We start from the raw sequence: 22468 nt of genomic DNA, 5'->3' as shown, positions 1-22468 counted from the left end.
ACATTCAAAGTTCCTTAATTGCTATTCAGTTTTGATTAAGGTTCCAGCAGAAGAAATTCCCTTTGTTTCCAAAGATTCCCAAAGGCATGTCCTATTCCAAAATATTATCTGTCGTTTGTATATATGTTTACTCTCTGGTCTTTGGATAGCTTAACAAGCTCCAGGAATTGCAGAAAGTTCTGTCATCTGATCTAATTTTACCTCAGACAGAGGACCATGTTCTAAAGAAAAGTTTAAATTAATAATAGCATATCCTATTTGTTAACCTCCAGTTTCAGTTTTAAGGTAAGATCCATCGACAAATAATGTATTAGGTTAGGGTTCTCACTGAGAATCTCTAATAAATCTGAATGAGGCAGAGAAAAGATGTCAAGCAATCGTGAGATTCCCCTTCTTCCAGTAGAGGCAGGATTCAGGATGCTACAGCAGTCAATAGTAATGTGCAGGGGTGAAAGTTATGAAATCTCATAAGCGGTTAATAGGCTGGTTAAAAAGTATTATGTATTTTCAGGCAGTAGTAGGAATGTCTATACTGTGTGAGGAGTCAAATAGGGAACCTAGGACTACGTCAGCAGAAGTTTCAACAAATTTTGCAGTGGTACCTACTACCTTAGGACAAAAGGGTCCTTGCAACTGGGTCAATATTGAGGCTGTAATAAGTGATGGTTCCCAGGAAGCTGAATTAAAAACTACAAATGCTTGTCCATATTGTCCGCACACAAATAGACAAAAAGACTGTCTGGATTTGGGAATGCTGTTATGAGTTAAACTGTCCCCGTCACCATCCCCCCCAAAGATGTGCTGAATTCTTAATCTTCTTAGAATGTGACCTTAATTTAACACAGGATTGTTGGAGATGTATTAGTTAATATGAAGTCACACTGGAGTAGATATGGTCCTTAATACAATATGACTGATGAGAGGACCACCATGTGATGAGAGAGGCAAAGACTGGAGTGATTCATCAACAAGCCAAGGAATGTCATGGATTGAGGGCAAACACAAGAATCTAGGAACATGAAAAGAAGTACTTTCTCCTACAGGTTTCAGTGGGAACTTGATCCTGACAACACCTTGATTTCAGATTTCTAGCCTTTTTTTATGCTTATTTATTTATTTTGAGTGAGAGAGAGAGAGAGGGAGAGCGAGTGGGAGAGGGGCCAAGGGGGGAGGGGAGAGAGAGAGAGGAAGGGAGGGATAGAGAGAGAATCCTAAGCAGGCTCCACGCTCAGCTTGATCTCAGGAATGTGAGATCACAACTTGAACCAATATCAAGAGTCAGACGCTTAACCCACCGAACCACCCAAGTGCGCCAGATTTCTAGCCTTTAGAAGCGAGAAAATAAATTTCTGTTATTCTAAGCAGCCCCATTTGTGCTACTTTGCTACGGTAACCCCAGGAAACTAATAGAGATTCCAAAGAAAGGAGGTTGTTGAAGAGCCTTCTTTAGGTTCCAGAAGACCTGATCAGGTGTGGTCTCCCTGAAGGAAGAGTCTCTTACTGAGGACTCTGTGAATTCATAAAGAGGTGTAATAATGCAGAAAAGTTGGTGTCCACTGTCTGCAATATCCAATTAAACCTAGAAATCCTCCCAAGTGTCATTTTGTGAGGGATCTGGGGTAAGTTTGCAGGTCTTTATCAGGAGAGAACATTTTTTCTTCTCAGGTAAGGCATGCCCTATATAGGGAGGCAACAGGTGGAGAAGGGGGAGGGTTCATTAGAAAAATGAGTTTAGGGGCACATGGGTGTCTCAGCCAGTTACATGTTCGACTCTTGATTTCAGTTCAGGTCATAATCTCACGGTTGGTGACATCAAGCCCTGCGTCAAGCTCTGTGCTGATGGCATGGAGCCTGCTTGGGATTCTCTCTCCCTCTCTCTCTCTGCCCCTCCCTGGCTCGCTCGCTCTCTCTCTCTCTCTCTCTCTCTCTCTCAAAATAAATAAACATTTTTAAAAATTAGAAAAATGGGTGTAATTGGTTGTTGCCTAAGTTTGTCAAATGGCTCACTAGCTTTGGCCAAAGAATCTTTTGGGAAAACAATTTCTAATTAGAATTTGATTTAAAAAAAGAAAGAATTAGAATTTGATTAGAAATACATAAAAATACTGTACTATGCACTTAAAAGCCTTGTTAAGAGGGTAGATCTCAAGTTTTCTTACTATAATAACAGAAAATGAAATGGTAATTAAATTTAAATACAATGTCAGAACAATTACCATTTCTGATAATGGAGTTCGGAATTTATTCATGAAATATTCAACATCTACAAATACTACTTTTGATGTATTTTCTTGAAATATGAATCCCTGTAACTTGCTTTGTTTTAGTCACAATGTTGCTCTGCATCACTACATATTTTTATCCACAACATCAGAATCTAGTGTTTTGCTCTGAAGTCTCTGTTGAGGGAAAGGAGGAATGAACCTTTACCAGTCTTCAGCAAGGATTTTAGAGATTGCCTCTGTGACTTGTACGTGAACATGGGGGAGAGAATGTAAATTGAGTCTTAGAGGGTTCAAGGCTCTGACTAATTTGTGGATTTTAGGGTTACACTTCCATGAATTACCTCTGGGACAATTTATTAAATAAAGGCTTTATTTTGTTTCAGAGATCATTTGATTTGGAAGCTTCTGCATTAAAATGAAGAATACTGCCCATCAGCCTTGAGAAATCTTATTTCCTTTCCTTCCTGAGGTGCCTCTCAATGAACAATTTTGTCTATGACAAATGCTCCCCAGAGGGGTCATTGAAGGCTCAAATCATCCTTGGTGAAGTTATGCTATTTAGAAATACAGTAGCCTGAATAATGAAGATAAGGAGAGTGCATATAAGATGCAGGAATTTTCCCTGGAAGAGCAGAGGATTTAGACTTAGAGGGTCCAATGAGAGCTGCCAACAGTATACAAAACAAACAAACAAACGAACAACACTTATGCTCTTTGTGTCTTCGGCCTCTAACCTACTGTGGTTGTCTACCTTTGAATGCAGACCCCAAAATTTGCGTTTCCCCCACCCACTACTAGCAGATAGAAAACGAGAGATAGGGCTCTCTCTGAATCAAAGCCAAGTCGTCTGGCCAAAAGTCAAGACAAAAAGAGAAACTTAGCAAGTTTCATTGGTGTCTGATGCCAAAATCTATCGAAATGGACAGCAGGCCAGTGACAACTTCAAATTTTACCCAGTCACGAGGCTAGCTGGAATTCCTGTGCCTTTGTTCCACACTTTTGTTCTCCATCTATGACAAATAACACTATTAGATAGCACAACGCAAAACAGATCACGGAGGGAGCAAAACAGGATGAAAAGAAAGGACTTGATTCTCTCCCAAGGATGCCAAACAAATGGAAACCAATAACAAAACCCGTGTACCGATCTGTAAATAAATAACCGAGGCAAAGAAAGCAGAGCTCAGACCTGGTCCTGACTTAACATCCTGTCATGGACTTGACAAGCCATGAGCAGCAAGACATGAGGGGACTCTGCAGGTACTGTGACAGGTTGAAGGTGGGGATCCACAGCATTGAGCAACGTACACTGTATCTTGATAGGACCACAAAGAAAACACAAATAAGCAAAGCCCATCCAGTGGGAGCAACATAGGCTATTTATTCAAAGTTTGCCATATAGCAAATGAGTCAATACCATCACTTGTGTTCGGGAAAGACTTAAAAACAGGGAAGGGAATGTGAAAGTTTTATAGTGAAAATAAAAAGGCGTGGCTTCACATATGATATGTTGGGAAGGTGTCCATATGGGGAAACTGGAAAGAGGCTCACCAGAAGGAAGGCATCATACGTAATTGGTTTGGGGAGCATATTGGCTTTTCTTAGTTGGTCCTGGGGTGGAAGCAAGGCAAAAAAATACAGAAATTGTCAGTAATTGACCAAATCCTGACCATTCTGGACTGGTTGATGCCAAGGTTGTGGGTCAAAGTTCTGTTGTCATATATGGTCTGGTCGCTGTCCATCTGTATAGCTTCTCAAAGCCTAAAGATCTATTTTTTTACCCCTTCATAAAAAGTATTTTATTGTAACACAGTGTCTTTGTCTGTTCAAGCTGCTATAACAGAATAACATAGGCTGATGGCTTATAAACAACAGAAATTTCTTTCTCACAGTTCTGGAGTCTGGGAAGTCCTGGATCAAAATGTCAGCAGATTTGACTTCTGGTGAGGGCTGCTTCCTGGTTAATAGATGGCCGTCTTCTCTCTGTGTTTTCATACGGCAAAAGGAAGGAGAGAGCCTTAAGGTCTCTTTTATAAGGCTATTAATCCCTATCTTCAGGGCTTCATCCCATGACCTAATCACTTCTCATAGGCCTTACCTTTTAAAACCATTACACTGGGCATTAAGGATTTAACATATGAATTTTGGAGGGACACAAACATTCTGTCTATAGCACACGGACATAACATTTAAGCAGAGAAGGCATTTTGTAAAGAGCATTTGTTAGAGCAAGATAAGATGAAGTTTTTTAAGGACGATCTTCATCTTTGAGATGTTCTTTTCTAGTTACTGCAATAAAAACCAGATTAGTTGGCCCTTAAGGCTATAAGTAATTATGTTCATCCAACATGATATTCATTAAATCTAAGTCTTGATTTTTAAATCTCTTGTTATGCTTGCCTGGGGGAAGTCACAGCAAAAAGAAATTTGAAAATATATAATAAAACTTCATTAACTGGTTTCTTAAATTCAGAATACTTGATAATTCAGATAAGGAAAATACTGAAGCTATTTACCCACAAAGAAGTATTTTGCTAAGTAAATTATTGTGTATATCTGAAAGTTTAAAAACCTACTTTTCTTGTTTTATACGTTTTCAAGTTTTATTGGAATGTAACTGACATGTAACATTATATAAGTTAAAAGTGTATAACACAATGACTTGATATACATATGTATTGCCAAATGATTACTGCAATTAGTTAACATCCATCATCTTTCATAGTTATAATTGTTTTTCTTACCCTGAGAATTTTTAAGATCTCCTCTCTTCGCAACTTTCAAATATACTCTACAGTATTATTAACTATAGCCACCATGCTGCATATCACATCCCCAGAATCTATTTACCTTATACCCTCTGACCCCCTTCATCCATCTCTCCCACCCTTTACTTCCCCTTGTCTAGAAACCACCAATCTGTTCTCTATTTCTATGAGTTCAAGTTTTTTTTTTAATGTTTTCTTAAATGTTTATTTATTTTGAGAGAGAGAGAGAGAGAGAGAGAGAGAGAGAGAGAGACAGCAGGGTAGGGACAGAGAGAGAGGGAGAGAGAATCCCAAGCGGGCTCTGTGCTATCAGCACAGAACGGACACAAGGCTCAATCCCAGGAATCATGAGACCATGAACCCGAACCAAAATCAGTAGCTGGAAACTTAACCAACTGAGTCACCCACGCCCTCCTCAAGCTTTTTAGATATCACATATAACTAGGATCATATAGTATTTGCCTTTCTCTGTCTTACTTATCTCACCTAGCATAATACCCTCAAAGTCCATCCATGTGATATATAAGTATCACATTTTCTTTATTGATTCATTGTCAGTGGACACATAGATGGTTTTCACATCAATTGATTGTTGTAAATAATGCTGCAATACATTTGAGGGTCCCAATATCTCTGATGTAGCAGTTTCATTTTCTTTCTATATATACCCAGGAGTGAAATTGCTGGATCATATGGTAGTCTTATTTTTAATTTTTTGAGGAACCCCCCGTGTTGTTTTCCATAGTAACTCCACAATTTACATTCCCACTAACGGTACACAAAGGTCCCATTTCTCCACATGCCCCTCAGCATTTGTTATCTCTTGTCATTTTGATGACAGTATCCTAACAGGTGGGAGATAATATCCCATTCTGGTTCTGATCTGCAATCCTCTGATGATGACTGATGCTGAACATCCTTTCCAGCACCTGTTGGCCATTTGAATATCTGCTTTGGGAAAGTGTTTATTCAGGTCATTTGCCCATTTATTCATTGGATTATTTGGCTTATTGCTATTGAGTTGTATGAGTGCTTTATGTATTTTGGATACTAACCCCTTATCAGATATATGTTTTGCAAAGATTTTCTCCCATTTCATGGGTTGCCTTTTCGTTACGTTCATCGTTTTTGAGATTGTGCAGAGCTTTTTAGTTTGATGTAGTTGCACATATTTATTTTTTATCTTGTTGCTTGTGCTTTAAGTGCCGTATCTAAAACAAATTGCCAAGACCATTGTCAAAGAGCTTTTCCCAACACCATTTAAAGAAAAGACTTATCTTTTCTCTTTGAGTATTCTTGGCTTCCTTGTCAAATATTAGCTGGCCACATATGTGTGGGTTTAGCACTAAACTAGGCTCTCAGTTCTGTTCCATTGGTCTATATGTCTGTCTTTATGCCAATACCATACTGTTTTGATTGCTATAGATTTATACTATAGTTTGAAATCAAGAAGTGTAATGCTTCCAACTTTGTTCTCCTTTATCAATATTGTTTTAGATTTGGGGCTCTTTTGTGGTTCCAAACCAATTTTAGGATAGTTTTTTTTAATTTCTATTAAAAAATGTCATTGGAATCTTGATAGAGATTACATTGAATCTATAAATGGCTTTAGGCATTACAGACATTGTAACAATATTAATTCTTCCAATCTATGAACACAGAATATTGTTCCATTTACTTGTACCTCTTCCAAGTTCTTTTACCAATGTCTTATAGTTTTTAGTATAGAGATCTTTCACCTCCTTGGTTTAATTTATTACTAAATATTTTATTGCTTATGATGCTGTTGCAAATGGGATTTTCTTTGTGTCTTTTTCAGGTAATTTGCTACAAATATATAGAAATGGTACTGATTTTTCTATGTTCATTTTGTATTATGCAAATTACTGAATTAATTAATTATACCTAACAGGTTTTTGGTTCAGTCTTTAGAACTTTCCATATATAAAATCATGTCATCTTTATTTTTTTTAATTTGTTTTAAGGTTTACTTTTGAGACAGAGACAGAACACAAGCAGGGGAGGGCAGAGAGAGAGGGAGACACAGAACCCAAAGCAGGTTCCACACTCCGAACTGTCAGCACAGAGCCCAGTTCAGGGCTGGAACTCACGAACCATAAGATCATGACCTGAGCTGAAGTCGGAGGCTTAACCAACTGAGCCACCCAGGTTCCCCTCATGTCACCTTAAAATAGAAACAATTTCACTTCCTTTCTGACTGATTCCTTTCATTTCTTCTTCTTATTGCCCTGACTAGAACTTCCAATGCTATACTGAATAGGAACCGTGAGAGTGGGAGCGGGGAGGGGGAGGAGGCACCTGGGTTGCTCATTCGGTTAAGGGACAGACTCTTGATTTCAGCTCAGGTCACGATCTCACAGTTTTTTGATTCCAGCCTGGGTTGGGGTCTGGGCTGACAGCACAAACCCTGCTTAGGATTCTGTCTCCCTTTCTCTCTGCCCCTCCTCCACTTGCTCTCTATCTCTCTAGCAAAACAAAGAAAAAGAAAAAGAATTGGGGAGCCTGGGTGGCTCAGTTGCTTGGGCGTCCAACTTCAGCTCAGGTCATGATCTCGCAGTCCATGAGTTCCAGTCCCGCGTCGGGCTCTGTGCTGACAGCTCAGAGCCTGGAGCCTGTTTCAGATTCTGTGTCTCCCTCTCTCTCTGACCTTCCCCCATTCATGCTCTGTCTCTCTCTGTCTCAAAAATGAATAAACATTTTATAAAAACCATTTTTTAAAGAAAAAGAAAAAGAACAGTGAGAGTGAGTACCCTTGTCTTGTTCCTGATCTTAGATGCAAAGCTTTCAACCTTCCATCACTGATTATGATGTTAGCTCTGGACTTAGCATACGTGGCCTTTTTTTCTGTAAACCCCGTCCCCTTTCTCTGTAACCAATCTAATCTCTGGTGGTCAAGCCGGATTCCCCGTGATCCCCATAAAGCCACACCTGATTGGCCTCCAGGGAAGCAAGCCACAATGCTAGGGGAGCAGCATGTCCACCCTGGGTTCTCTTTTTCCCACCAGAGAAACCATAGTTCCCCCACAGGCCCTCTCAGCATGGAGATGTGCCATCCTGGGGGAGGGTGACATGCTCAGAGTGCAGCATTCCTCTTACCCTTCTAATACTGTCTCTGGTCCCTAGGGCCCAGGGGGGTGCTCCAGCCTCACCCATGTTCTGAGATTTTCACAGCGGTGTCTTATCAATGGCTGGTCGCTGCCCACTGGGGGGACAGAAGTCAGAAACAACTTATGCTGCCATCTTGATCGCGTCGTTGCCAAAATATCTGCTTTTCTGAGCCATTCATTAGAATTTTTACTAATATTGAGCAGTTCTCCCAATCTCACTAGCCTAAATAAAAGAGGACTTAGTATCAATATAACGTGCTGTGCTTAAAGTAAAATAGCATGGCAGTGTGAAATTCCATGTGATTTTGATCTTCAAAGATGTGAGCAAAGGGATAGTTCCTAATAAGGTGGCTGATTCCTGGTGCATTTATTGTTTTTTTGTTTTTTTGTTTTGTTTTTTTTTTAATTTTTTTTTTTTTCAAACGTTTATTTATTTTTGGGACAGAGAGAGACAGAGCATGAACAGGGGAGGGGCAGAGAGAGAGGGAGACACAGAATCCGAAACAGGATCCAGGCTCTGGACCATCAGCCCAGAGCCTGATGCGGGGCTCGAACTCACGGACCGAGAGATCGTGACCTGGCTGAAGTCAGACGCTTAACCGACTGCGCCACCCAGGCGCCCCCTTGGTGCATTTATTGTAAGTAGACGTTTACAAGTTGGTAGGATTTTTTTCCTATAATATGCACACTCTTCAACAATATAGGCATGTTCTTACTGTAATTACGAAATAAAACAAGGAAGTACAAGGTGTCACTATATTTAAACAATATTTCCCAGTATAACAAAACAGAAATGAACTTGGTAACCTCAAAGGTCTCTTTTGGCCCCCAAAGTTTGATTAATAGCTCACGTTTGTGTAAAGTTTAGTATGTTCCAAGCGCTTTGAAAAGGTAAACTTCTTCATGTGATTCTAATAATATTTATTGAGTGCCTGCTGTGTGCTGGACCCACTTAAAATTATCACCTCTTTAACCCTCCAAATGATCTTATAAAGTGGCTATGATTATTATTACTATTATTCTTTTTTTACAAATAACAAGTGGATCCCTGGAAAGATGAAGCACCTTGACTCCTAGCTCATTCCTCCTCTATTGTGCCAACCTGCTGTTGCTCTCTTGCAGGGAAGGGACCAAGTAGAACTGCAGGGTTGGAGGGATGCCTGGGTGGCTCAGTCGGTTAAGTGTCCAACATTGGCTCAGGTCATGATCTCACTGTTCGCAAGTTTGAGCCCCTTATTGGGCTCTGTGCTGACAGCTCAGAGCCTGGAGCCTGCTTGGGATTCTGTGTCTCCCTCTCTTTCTGCCCCTCCCCCACTCTCACTCTGTCTCTCTCTGTCTCTCTCTTTCTGTCTCTCAAAAATAAACATTTTTAAAAATTAAAAAAAAAAAAAAAAAAAAAAAAAGAACTGTAGGGCTGGAAAGCCGGAACCAGGGGTCTTGTCTCCACGTTATGGGGTGAGTTTGGGCTGCCCAACCCACAAGTAGGGAATCCAGAACCAAAACCAGATCAGCCACACCATGAGGTTTGGGGGCCAAGAAGCTGAAGCAAAAGCTGAGTTGCCAAATCTCAGCAGGAGAAACCTAAAATATCCAAATTGAAAAAAAAGTTATTCGGTTAAAAAGCCAGGCTGGTTTGGGTCATGGAATGCAGCAAAGGGACCTGCTGGAGAGGGAAGTTACTCCAAAGCTGGCAGGGGACCAGCTGCCTCGGCTCATATTAGTTCTTGCAAGGCCAGGTGAGGAGGAATTCAACCAGGTTGCAGATGTCTAAAGCACTTGACAGTGACATGGGGCCCTTGGTGAACGGCAGCTTTAGGAAGCAGCAGTGCTTACGTGGAGGAGAGGCGCTTAGGAAATTTCTGAGTTCCGTCACTCATTAGATGTGTGACTGGGGAAAGCCATTTAAACTCTCCGAGCTCTAAATTTCTTCATCTATAAGCCTGAAATAATAACAACCAAACAGGTCATTTTTAACATATCCAATGTTAAAATAATTTCATTGTCTGAAAGTAGTAATTATAGCAACAGATGTCCTCATCCTGTCACTGACCCTCAGCCTGTTCTTGACCGGGGCTGCAGCAGGAAACTAGCCAGACCCGTTCAGTGCTAGGTCACCAACCTGTGTTGTTGGAGAAAAGAAATTTAACAGAAACCCAAACTCATGGGAATGTGATCACTGGTAGCTGTTATAAGTGTTGGGTTTATGATCCACAAAGGACCGGGGGAAATGGGGAGTCCTCTCTAGTGAGTAATTCTCTTGGGCCGATAGGTATTCAACTGGTTTCTCTCGGGTTAACTCAACCTAATCCAGGTCTAATAAAATTCATCTTGACTCTCCTCTGAGAGACAAATCTTTCAGCTGCTTTGTGCTTTTATAGGTTTGAAAGCTATAGTATGAATCAGTGCCGATGTTTGCCTAATTGATTTGCTTCCCCCTTGGATTCTGTGCCTGTTTTCTACAGGAGGAAATCAATGTCTGGGGAGGCGGTGGCGGGGGGCATTTCAAGAAGTATTTTTGATATGATAAATATTTCTAGTACACAATTATCCAAGGCTCCCGGATACTAGCCACTAGGTGAGACAGGGGCTTCCGTGGATCACTGTTAACTGTTTTTTGTTCTTCATGAGTTCCTACAGATACACAACGTGGTACTTTTGGTGTTTGCCTATAATTTTTACTCAGAGGAATATAATAACTGAAGAGAGCAAGGAAGGAAGAGGAGGAGAAAGAGTAGGAAAGGAGGAGGCCAGAGGAAAAATAATAAGGTGGAATCAACATGGCCTCACCAACCTGGGTTCTGACTTAAAGGTGCATGTCTATGAAAAAATAACAAGACAAAATATTTAAAACAGACGCTGCTGGAGATCAGAGATGCATCTTTGCCACACCAATAAAAGACAGCTGCTGAAAGTCTGCTCATAATTAGCTGCCTTGTTCCTAGTCTGACACAGTAATAGTACAGTTTACAAAAGAAAGACACAGCTAATCAGGCCTATACCAACTACTCTGATTAGGTTACCGATGTTTGACGAGAATGGGTCATCCTGTGAAACACCTTGGAAAATGTTAGTGCTGTAATTTGTCTATTTAAAAACACTACACATAAAATAATAGATTAGCCATTATCTCCTTTTGGTTGTTAAATGCCATGCCTTTTTCCTTACTCGAAAGGCTCTCACACAGTGCTGTCTTTGCTTAGAACGCTCTCTGGGCTTCCCACCTCTGCCTCCATCCCTTACTTGCCAGCCTTTGTCAGGTTCATTCCTACCCACATTTCTAACTTAAGCTCCGAGGCCACTTTGATGGAAAGGCCTTCCTGACTCCCTAATTAGATGAGGTTCCCCTGCATACATGCTCTCCTAGCAGCTGTAGTTCTCCTTGCACTCTTCCCACAACAGACTTTTTCTAAAGACCTGTCTTCTCCTCTTTCTTCCCCCAATCCATTGCAAGGAATCCACCCCTTACACTACAAACAACAGAATATCCAGCCTATGTCTTCATTATGTATGCCCAGCATACTGCCTAGCACATAATAGACAATAAGTATTTGTCGAATGAACGGATGGATAGGACCAATTAAAGGAGACGGTCGCACAAGTATCCTGCTAAAGATACTATACTTGGGGCGCCTGGGTGGCGCAGTCGGTTAAGCGTCCGACTTCAGCCAGGTCACGATCTCGCGGTCCGTGAGTTCGAGCCCCGCGTCGGGCTCTGGGCTGATGGCTCAGAGCCTGGAGCCTGTTTCCGATTCTGTGTCTCCCTCTCTCTCTGCCCCTCGCCCGTTCATGCTCTGTCTCTCTCTGTCCCCAAAATAAATAAACGTTGAAAAAAAAAAAAAAAGATACTATACTTAATCAAAGCAACACTAGCTTTGATAACAAAAACATCAAAATCATAACAGCTTAATACAATAGAAGTTCTTGGCTTTCTCACATAATACTTTAATGCAGGTATTCCTAGCTGGGGAGAGGGGTTCTCCTCCATAGCGAGTCAGAACCCAGGCTCCCTCTGTCCTAGGAAGGGAGAAAAGGGAGCGTAAGAGCTGCCTCGTCTATGTTTTAAAAGTCTCAGCTTGGAAGGAACACAGATCACTTCTAATCACACTCCATTCACAGGCATTAATCATCTGCTGTATCTGGAGGCAGAGGTGCTGGGAAATGGAGTCCTTGTCTCGGCATCCTCCCTGCAGTGACAGTATGACATGTGAAAAAGAGTCCAGATTCTTAGTGGATGTCTAAAATGTAACTAGCACAAACATACAATCAGGCCAACCCAGATAGTTCAAGCCGAAACAACCCTCCCTACCAAAAACACAGAAGCCCAAATTCTCTGATCCGCACATTGCTAGTCAATCTTGCATGTGAAATCATGGCCCTATTAAGGCCTTTCTCATACTGACATTTTGCATTAACAGTAAAGTCCTGAAAGCTCCCTTTATGCTCCTTGAAGCTGTTTCAGCTTTATTGGGTTATTGTTATAGCTTTATTTAATGGGGTGTCAAATTTTACATACAGCAAAAAACTACCTACGTGTTTTCAACATTTCCTTGGCTGACAAAGTTCTCTTCTAATCACCAAGCCTACCCTTATTTAATTATCAGTAGTATAACCTAATGTAGCATGGCTGTATACCCAGAAACAGTTTGCAATAACATATAAAAGTGTAAATAATTTAAAATTGGGTGGCACTGGGCTTTAAACTATAGCTCAGTATGTTTTTTTTTAGCATCAAGGAGAAGAACTAATACAGGGATCTCTAATTGATTTTCGTGAACTCTTGCCACATCTAAAGCCAAGAATTACTAGTTAATGTCTTTGGATGTTTTACAGGCACAAAATGTCACTTAAATAATAGCAAGTGTATCCCCAATGTCAAGTGCAATAAACAGAAAATAATATTGCAAGTAATAGTCAAAACAAATTAGTTGAGGATCATAGTCTTTCCTTGGATTTACTATAGGGAAATGGATTCCTATTTTAATGCAAATACCAAAGGACAATATTCTTGTGAGGTCACGTTGATTTAAAAAGTTAACTGTGGGGTGCCTGAGTGTCTCAGTCAGTTAAGCATCTGACTCTTGGTTTTGGCTCAGGTCATGATCTCATAACTCGTGAGTCGAGCCCTACATTGGGCTTTGTGCTGACAGCATGGAGCCTGCTTGGGATGCTCTCTCTCCCTCTCTCTCTCTCTGACCCTCCTCTGCTTGTTCTCTGTATCTCTCTCAAAAATAAATTTTAAAAAAATTATTAAAAAAAAGTTAAATGTGCAGTGCTTACCATCAAAAGTAGGTGATGCTGGTTCTATGACGGTGGCTACCAAGAGGACCATTTCTGCTCTCCTGAATTCTCAAGATGCTCCCATCCAATGGTTGCTGATGCGGTGATGAAGCAGTTACTCATGTGGTCACTGGTGATTTGCGACACCCTCTCGGCCTCAAGGAGTCAATTTATTATGCTCTTTGACCAAAGGCAGTTGGGTTGACTTTATTATGTATGTGACCTTACTCTTCTTCTGGAAAGATTACTTGCTACTGCTTTAAGGATTAAGTGATATGGGAGTCAATTTGGGGGGAAAAGGTATACTGCTCCAAGTTTGCTTTCTAGCATGAGTTCCGTTAGAATGGTAATAACATCGAAATTGGTTAAATATTGAGATTAGTTTTACACTAGCACTGGCATTCCAACAATTACCCAAAAGGGACTATTGTCATTGGCTTGAAAGAAATCAGAGCTGTCCAAACAATCATTATCCCCAGAAGCTGGTAGGGCCATCTTCATTAGCCTCTCAAGTTTCAGATTTTTTTCTCAGGTCCTAGGGTATGTTTTCCTTCTGGGACCTCGCTGGCTAAGGGACGGCATTTGACACAGAGCAGGCCAATGAACTCAGTCACCTAAGATTTTTAATCCCGTGTGGGTAGTCTTAACTGAAAATGGATGAAGAAAAGTCTTCTTGAACCTCCTTTGTCCTTGCCGAAAACCATTCCTTTTGTTCCTTCTGTTCACAGGAGGATTCCTGGTTCCAGAGGCCTGACCTTTAAATGTTCCTTCAATTTTGGATGGTCTATATCCTTCAAACAAACTCATTTATTGCTTTAGACTTTAAAATCTGTGATCAAATAGTCACCCAAAGGCACCAGATTTCCAAGATTCAACTGGATGTCATTTTTACAGCTTTAAGAGTTGAACGGTTCCACAAAACAGAAGCATTTGAAAGAAGGTCTGTCAAGTTTAAAGAATTTACAACTATGTCAACAGTCAAGGAAACACCAGGTTCAGTTAAGCCACCTGGATGGGAATGAAGGCTTTCATGAGCAGAGCAGAGAAGTGGATTTCATGGACTGGGAGCCTAAATAGTTTACATTATGAAGTCCTTCTAATAATTGGTGTTGACAGAAGAATCCAGTCATCACCTTGGCTAATATCTTCAGTCATCATATGTGTGAGAAGGTATCCCTAAAATGCCTTAGGATTTGATAAATGTTTCTGTAGTGGGTAAACATATTTTAATCCCAGGAAGATTTAAAGGTAAGTATAAAAACATGTGTCAGAGAATTACATTTATAATGAACTAATAATAATAATAACAATAATAATAATAATATTTGTGGTTTAGGAATCTCCACATATTTTGTATTCTGTGTACTTCTACTGCTTTAGAGAATTTGGCCTATTAGTATAGTCATTCTGTAATTCTCTTTCAAAATACACAAATCAGTCATTTAAATTGGTGATTTTAGGGGCACCTGGGTGGCTCAGTTGGTCAAGCATCTGACTCTTTATTTAGGCTCAGGTCGTGATCTCACTGTTCCTGAGTATGAGCCCCACCTCCAGCTCCTCAGCTGCCAGCATGCAGCCTACTTGGGATTCTCTGTCTCCTCTTCTCTCTCTGTCCCTGCCCCACTCTGTCTCTCTCAAAATAAATAAACTTAAAAATAAATAAATAAACTTAAAAATAAATAAATAAATAAATAAATAAATAAATAAATAAATAATAAATTGGTGATTTTAAATAGAAAGTTTTCCAGTTTACATACTATCTGAATATCTAAAGGAACTAAAGAGTCACTATTTGCAAACTTAACTTGTTAGTCTTAAAAGAATTATCCAAGAATTCGGAGAGGTTTTGTTCATGGAGCCTGACATCAGAAATACCTAAAAGGGAAATACAAACATTAAATTCACCATGGAATTTAATGTCTTAAGATATTTAACTTGTTCTGCATAAGAGGCTATTACCTAAAGACTTTCAAAATGCCATATAGTCTACGTAGGTCTATAGAATTAACAAACAGAATAAAATTGTAAGTTGAATATAAAAGGTTCAGCATTTTTAGCTTTAATAAATAGAATATTTTTATGCTCAAAACAACCAAAAAAGTCGCAATGATAGAACCCAAAGGGAAAGACGGTAGAGGGAAGGACATAAGTTTCCAAGCCAGTTGGGTTAGCCGTGGTAACAGTGTTACATATCATGAAAATATATCGAATGACCTTTTTTTCCCCTCTCAGCCTCAGAGTTAAATTTCCCCTCTGTTTTCCAGACACACGTTTGTGTTTTGTTTTGTTTTGTTATTTGTTTGTTTTTCTGAAGGCACACAGAAAGTGGTTAGAGCTTAAATTTATCATTCTGAAGCAACCTGTCTCAAGCTTCATGGATTGCCCACATTCACAAAAACAAGAAGGTGAAGAAAGTACGCTCAGTTAAAGGGTAGAATGAAAAAAGCACTGAACTAAAAGTTGCTGGAGAGGGTTTTTCTCTGAAACCGATGACAATTTTGGTAACATGACTTCATTTCTCTGTTCTATAGTTTCCTCATCTGTGAAATGAAGACAGTGGACAATAAAGCTGTCAAGATTTTTGCCACCCTTGATAGATTATTAATTATATTAATTCATTACACTAATGATAATTATAGTTATTCCTTAAAAAAAATTTTTTTAATGTTTATTTTTGAGAGAGAGAGAGAGAGAGAGAGAGAGAGAGAGAGAGAGAGAGACGGTGCAAGCAGGGGAGAGACAGAGAGAAAGGGAGACACAGAATCCGAAGCAGGCTCCAGGCTCTGAGCTGTCAGCACAGAGCCCAATGTGGGGCTGCAACTCATGAACCGTGAGATCATGACCTGAACCAAAGTCTGATGCCCAGCGGACTGAGCCATCCAGGCATCCCTATAATTATAATTATTCTAACAAGAATATAGACAGAGCATCTGGGTGGCTCACTTGGTTGGATATCGGACCCTTGATTTCGGCTCAGGTCATGATCTCATGGTTTGTGAGTTAGAGCCCCAAGTAGGGGCTGATAACACAGCCTTCTTGGCATTCTCTCTCTCTCTCTTTCTCTGTCCCTCCCTCACTTTCTCTCTCTCCCTCAAAAGTAAATAAGTAAACATTTTTAAAAAACGAATTTAGACTAAAAACATTATAATATCATAAGTTGTGATTAATTCTTTAAAAACAATTTTAAAAGGAAAAGTCATGACTCATAAAATGAATGCATAGCAAAGGTTTTACTTAACTCCTTAGTAAACGAGGGGACCAGTGAGATGTTACAACTGACTCAACTCCAAAACCATGTATTTCTAGGTGTAGGTAAGGAGCGCTGAAGTGAATTTACAAACGGATGCAAGATTGGCCAAACTGGTCAATATCCACAAAGTGATAGTCCAACAGAAATCTGGGCGTCACACTCGATTCCAACCTCGTCTTCAGCCTCATCACATTATCAGTTAGTAGTCCTGTTCTTTCTGCCTCCAAAATATATGTCAAGTCTGTATTTATCCATCCTGACTGCCCCAGCTCTCTCCTAAGCGTCATTAGCTTTTATCAGAACTACTTTCATCTACTATCGCCTTTAAAACATGTGTCAGGAAAATATTTTAAACTATTAATCTACTTTTAAATTTATTGCTGTAGGGACGCCTGGGTGGCTCAGTCGGTTAAGCGTCCAACTTCTGCTCAGGTCCTGATCTCGCGGTTCGTGGATTTGAGTCCTGCTTCAGGCTCTGCTAAGAGCTTGGAGCCTGCTTTGGATTCTGTGTCTCCCTCTCTCCCTGCCCGTGTGCTCGCACACGTGCTCTCATTCTCTCTCTCTCTCTATCTCTCTCAAGAATGAATAAACATTAAAAAAAATTTAAAATAAAATAAAATTATTGCTGTACTTTTTTTCTTCCTTTGCCCCAATTCAAATAATCAATCCAGTTTTTGTTGCCAGCTGGGTAGGAGGGGACGGAGACAAAGAGACTATAGCAGAGCAAAAATTAGAAATAGTTTGGTAATCTCCCAAGCTTTTTTTCCAAAGGAGTAATCACTAAAACTAGAAGATTAGATAGAGCGCAAAGTATCTAGGCCAGAATCATGAAAGAAAAACGATTTCCCTAAAACAGGAAAGAAATTCTCAAGACTTTAGAGTGTAATTTGCATAATGAGAACAGAGAGGTCCAAAGGTCTAAATACAGAGGGCATGTCCTAGGCAAAGCCACTAGAGGAGTGAAAAGACTTCAGTAATGAAAAGACTACCTTTATAAGAATCTAGGCAGCTTTGCAAAATCTCCTACATCCCCACCCCGACAGAGAGTCCCTGGATTTGAACAGCTATGCTGAAGAGAATGACTGGATTTCAAAACAGATGACCCAACAACCAGATGCTGTCATCCCACTCTAAATGTTAGCATTGCATAAGATCCTGGAACAATCCAGAAAGTTGGGGGTAAATCACAACGACTAGGGTTAGAGTTTTCCACCAGCTTAATGGGATATAAGGCTTAAAATAGAAATCGAGTTAGACAAAGTAAAGGGAATTAAAACTAGAAAAGGGGAGTGGGGGCTAAGAAAATACAAGAGACTTTCATATCTAGGAATGTGTAAGTCTAGTTATTCTGAAAAAAACACCTCCTGAGGCAAACAATTTATAAAACTCTGGATAAAATACTGCAGACTTTTCATAAATATATTTCTGGACTCAAAAGAGAGCAAAGATCCCTTCCCCCCAAAGACAATAGATCTGTATGCAAGGAGAGAGCAGTCTGCAGTTGTTAAAGCCATAGAGGCCCTAGGTTTGATGATCAAATGGGGACCAAGAGATAAGAGCTTGACTTGCATAAATTGGGGATTAGATTTCTTGCATGAGTAATTAGATTAGATTTCTGACATATTGCAAGGGCCCCTGAAGGATGACTACAATTTTAATAAAGAAATAGGCTAGAATAGGAGCGCCTGGGTGGCTCAGTGCGTTAAGCCTCTGACTTCAGCTCAGGTCATGATCTCGCGGTGAGTCCGGCCCCGCAGCAGGTTCTGGGCTGACAGCTCAGAGCCTGGAGCCTGCTTCAGATTCTGTGTCTCCCTCTCTCTCTGCCCCTCCCCCGCTCACGTTCTGTCTCTCTCTCTCTCTCTCAAAACATAAATAAATGTTAAAAAATAAAAATAAAAAGAGGGGCGCCTGGGTGGCTCAGTCGGTTAAGCGGCCAACTTCGGCTCAAGTCATGATTTCATGGTCCGTGAGTTCGAGCCCCGCGTCGGGCTCTGTGCTGACAGCTCAGAGCCTGGAGCCTGTTTCAGATTCTGTGTCTCCCTCTCTCTCTGCCCCTCCCCTGTTCATGCTCTGTCTCTCTCTGTCTCAAAAATAAATATTAAAAAAAATTTAAAAAGAAAAGAAAAAGAAAAGAAAAAGAAATAGGCTAGAAGAAAATATACCTGTTGGTAAAGAGAAACACAAAAGGTAACTTGTCTATCAGAGACTGCTCAGCTCCATGTGAAAAAAGAGAAAAAATAATAATAAGGAAAATAGTCTCCCTCATAAATCAGAACCCTAGCCGTAACCTCACATGGATTTGTAGTATGAATATGCATTATCAAGTTCAAGACACTCCAGGCTGATAATCTGAAGTTGTTTTAGGTTGGAATGAATCCCAGAGACCTAGCAGAATCCAACGCACAGCCTTGCTACAGCAGAGGTCGGCAACTATGGCCAGGAGGCCAGATCTGTTTTTGTATTGCCTGTGACGTCAGAATAGCTGGGGCAGGGGGGACGGGGGGGGGGGGGGAGCAAAACAAAAATATTTCATAACATAAGAAACTCGTATGAAGTTCACATTTCAGCGTTTACCGTAACTGAAGTTTTATTGGGACACAGCTGTACTTGTGTGCTGACGCGCTGCCTACAGCTCTTTCACGCTCGAGCCGCAGTGCCTGGTGGAGCGGTGGTGACAAGCTGCGTGGCGTTCTCGGGGGTTCACGCTGCTGCTACAAATCACAGGGATGAAGTCGCAACCAGGCAGCATTTGGAGTGTCACGCACATCACTATACCGCCACGTTTTATTTTCTTTGTATTGTTATCGCGTACCCATCATGTCAAAACAAATGTAAAAAGTGAAAAGTACGGGTGCCTGGGTGGCTCAGTCGGATGAGCGTCCGACTCTCGATTTTGGTTCAGGCCATGATCTCGCGGTTCGCGAGTTGGAGCCCCACATCAGGCTCTGCACTATGACAGTGTGGAAGCCTGCTTGGGATTCTCTCTCTCTCTTTCTCTCCCTCTCTGTCTCTGCCCCTCCTGTTAGCTCTGTCCCAAAATAAATAAGTTAACTAAAAAAACTTTAATTAAAAAAAATGAAAAGTAGTCCCTAAGTATCGCACGTTCTAAGCACAAGGAGGTGTGGATTCTTTTGTTATCTAACGAAACTGCAAAGCATTATGCTATTGCTGTACTAAAAGAATTCAATATAAACAGACTAAAAATCACCACGCTGTTACCAAGACATAGTATTCCCCAGTTAGAAAGATTATAAGATTTTTTTTTAATTTTTTTTTCCAACGTTTATTTATTTTTAGGACAGAGAGAGACAGAGCATGAACGGGGGAGGGGCAGAGAGAGAGGGAGACACAGAATCGGAAACAGGCTCCAGGCTCCGAGCCATCAGCCCAGAGCCTGACGCGGGGCTGGAACTCCCGGACCGCGAGATCGTGACCTGGCTGAAGTCGGACGCTTAACCGACTGTGCCACCCAGGCGCCCCCATATTTTTTTAATAGAAGCTGAATATCCTGACTTGTTTCACCATATATTGATCCAATAACTTAGTAGTGGTGTGGTTTTGCTGTGATTTTGTTTTTTGTTTTTTGTTTTTATGTTGTGGTTTTTTTTTTTTTTTTTTTTTTTTTTTTGCTCATAGCTGAGACTGGAATTTTCCTGAATGAAAAGACAATCCTCAATCTCTATTACTGAACATTCACTCAATGACTTTGGAAGTTAGCTTTTGCTGCCCTCGGCGTGAGCTAATTTCTTTTGGTTTCAGATGACAGAAACACAGCTTGAACTAGCATGACCGGAAGGGGCAATTTATTGAAATGCTCAGAGTGGCAAGAAGGGCAAAGGTGTGGTTACATCTCAGAGACAAGTGTGACTAGGGACCGGAAAGCCATCGGACCTCTTTTCTCCCATTCCTCCTTCTCTCTGAGAGTCAGGTTTCTGTATCCTACTTCAGACTAGCTTTTTTCCACATGCTGGAGTAGCTACCAGAATACCAGAGCCCCATAATTTCATTTCCAGAGAGCAACCCTTAGTGGCATTTTCTGGTGTAGCAAGTATTAAAATCCTGGAAAGTGCACTCAGTAAATCAGAGTCTGATGTCCACCCTATACCAATCACTGTTGCAAAAGAGGCAGGCTTTATAGGAAGTTGCGATCACCGTTCGAGCCACTTGCTTACAAAAGGGGAATAAACATCTCTCCGGAAAAAAAAAAAAAAAGGAAAAGGAAAAAAAAAAGGGTCTTCCTTGGACAGATAAAACAGTCGGCATCCTTAACAAGCTTTGAAGGTATTTCCCTACACCAGCAGTTCTCAAAGTGTGGTCCACTAATTCCTGGAGTTTCCAAGATTCTGTCAGGTCTGTAAAGTCAAAACTATCCTCATAATAACACGAAGATGCTATTTACCTTTTTAATTTTATTTAATCTTTCTGGATGTTGACTTAGGCCTTGATAGTGTCAGAGCAATTGTAGGTAAAACTTTGGTGTCTTAGCGTCACAGAAGGCAGTGGCAGCACGTTATACTTGCAGCTGTTATATTCTTCACCACCATGCGTGCTCAGTGTAAAGGGGAAAAAAACATGTTTCGCTTAGAAATGTCCTTCAATAAGCAGCAAAAATCATTATCAAATCATCATCTTAAATACACATCTTTTTTTCTAGTCTATGTAAATAAGTGGGACGTATGCACAAGGCATGCTTGCCATATACCAAAATGAGATGATTGTCCCAAGGAAACCTACTCATGTGATGATTCAAGTTGCAAGCTGTACTAACCACGTTTTGGTGGAACACGAGTTTTAGTTGAAAAAATGACTCAGACAAACTACGGTTATTCAGACTTGGATATTTGTATGACATCTTCCCCATACACGAGGCTGTCACTTCAAGGAATGCAGTTGACAGTGATTAGCGCCAATGGTAAGAATCAAGCTGTCAAGTGAAAATTAGAATTTGGCCAAACTTGTATCCTCCACCATTAACTTGACAGCTTCCTAATATTTAAAGATTTTTCTGATGATATAGGTGGAGATATTAATGAATGTAATTTTTTTGATGTTGTATGACAAAATGTGTTAAGATTTGGAAGATCTTCATAACTCAGTGAACCAATATTTTCTATATGACCAATGCATGATGTAACAAAATTATACATGGGTAAAAGATATAATGTGCAAAATAGACCAGCAGATTTTATTTATTTATTTATTTATTTATTTATTTATTTATTTAACGTTTATTTATTTTTGAGAGAGAGAGAGAGAGAAAAGAGCACTAGAGGGGGAGGGGCAGAGAGAGAGGGAAACACAGAATTAGAAGCAGGCTGAGCTGTCAGCACAGAGTCCAACACGGGGCTTGAACTCAGGAACTGTGAGATAATGACCTGAGCCAAAGTCAGATGCTTAACCACAGAGCCCCACAGGCACCCCTAGACCAACAGATTTTTATGGAACAGAATATGAAATTTTCACTGAGACGCTTTCAGATTCCACACTGCTGCTAACTTTTAAGAAAAGACCGCTGATTGGGTTTTGGTGCAATGTAAAAGAAAACAAGCTACAATTATCTGAAAGGGTCCTGAAAATGCCCCCACCACATAAACAAATAGTTTTTGGAGTTCTTGATCCATGTTAAGAATGTAAGGGGTTCCTGAAACCAAAATGTTTGAGAAATGTTGTTCTAAACTTTGAATGCGTACATAAACTTCTAGGCAGAAAAGACAAGGTCAAAGCCTCTGAATAGTAAGGAACTTACTATTGCAAATACTGCAATAACAATTGAAAAGATTTTACTATTAATAATCATTTCTCATCATTATCATCATAACC

The 22468-nt window shown here is 40.4% G+C and overlaps 1 pseudogene; it reads right to left on the bottom strand.

Annotated features, from left to right (window-relative positions):
- LOC121039331 (NADH dehydrogenase [ubiquinone] flavoprotein 2, mitochondrial-like) overlaps nucleotides 1-19415 on the bottom strand; it is a 42101-nt pseudogene extending 22686 nt beyond the window's left edge.
- Nucleotides 19416-22468: the final 3053 nt, after the last annotated feature.

This window comes from Herpailurus yagouaroundi, unplaced genomic scaffold (genome assembly GCF_014898765.1).
Source record: "Herpailurus yagouaroundi ecotype Mexico unplaced genomic scaffold, PumYag 28, whole genome shotgun sequence".
In the NCBI taxonomy this organism is placed as follows: domain Eukaryota; kingdom Metazoa; phylum Chordata; class Mammalia; order Carnivora; family Felidae; genus Herpailurus; species Herpailurus yagouaroundi.
The sequence above is the reverse complement of the archived record's forward strand: the minus strand, read 5'-3'. Positions and strand labels throughout refer to the sequence as shown.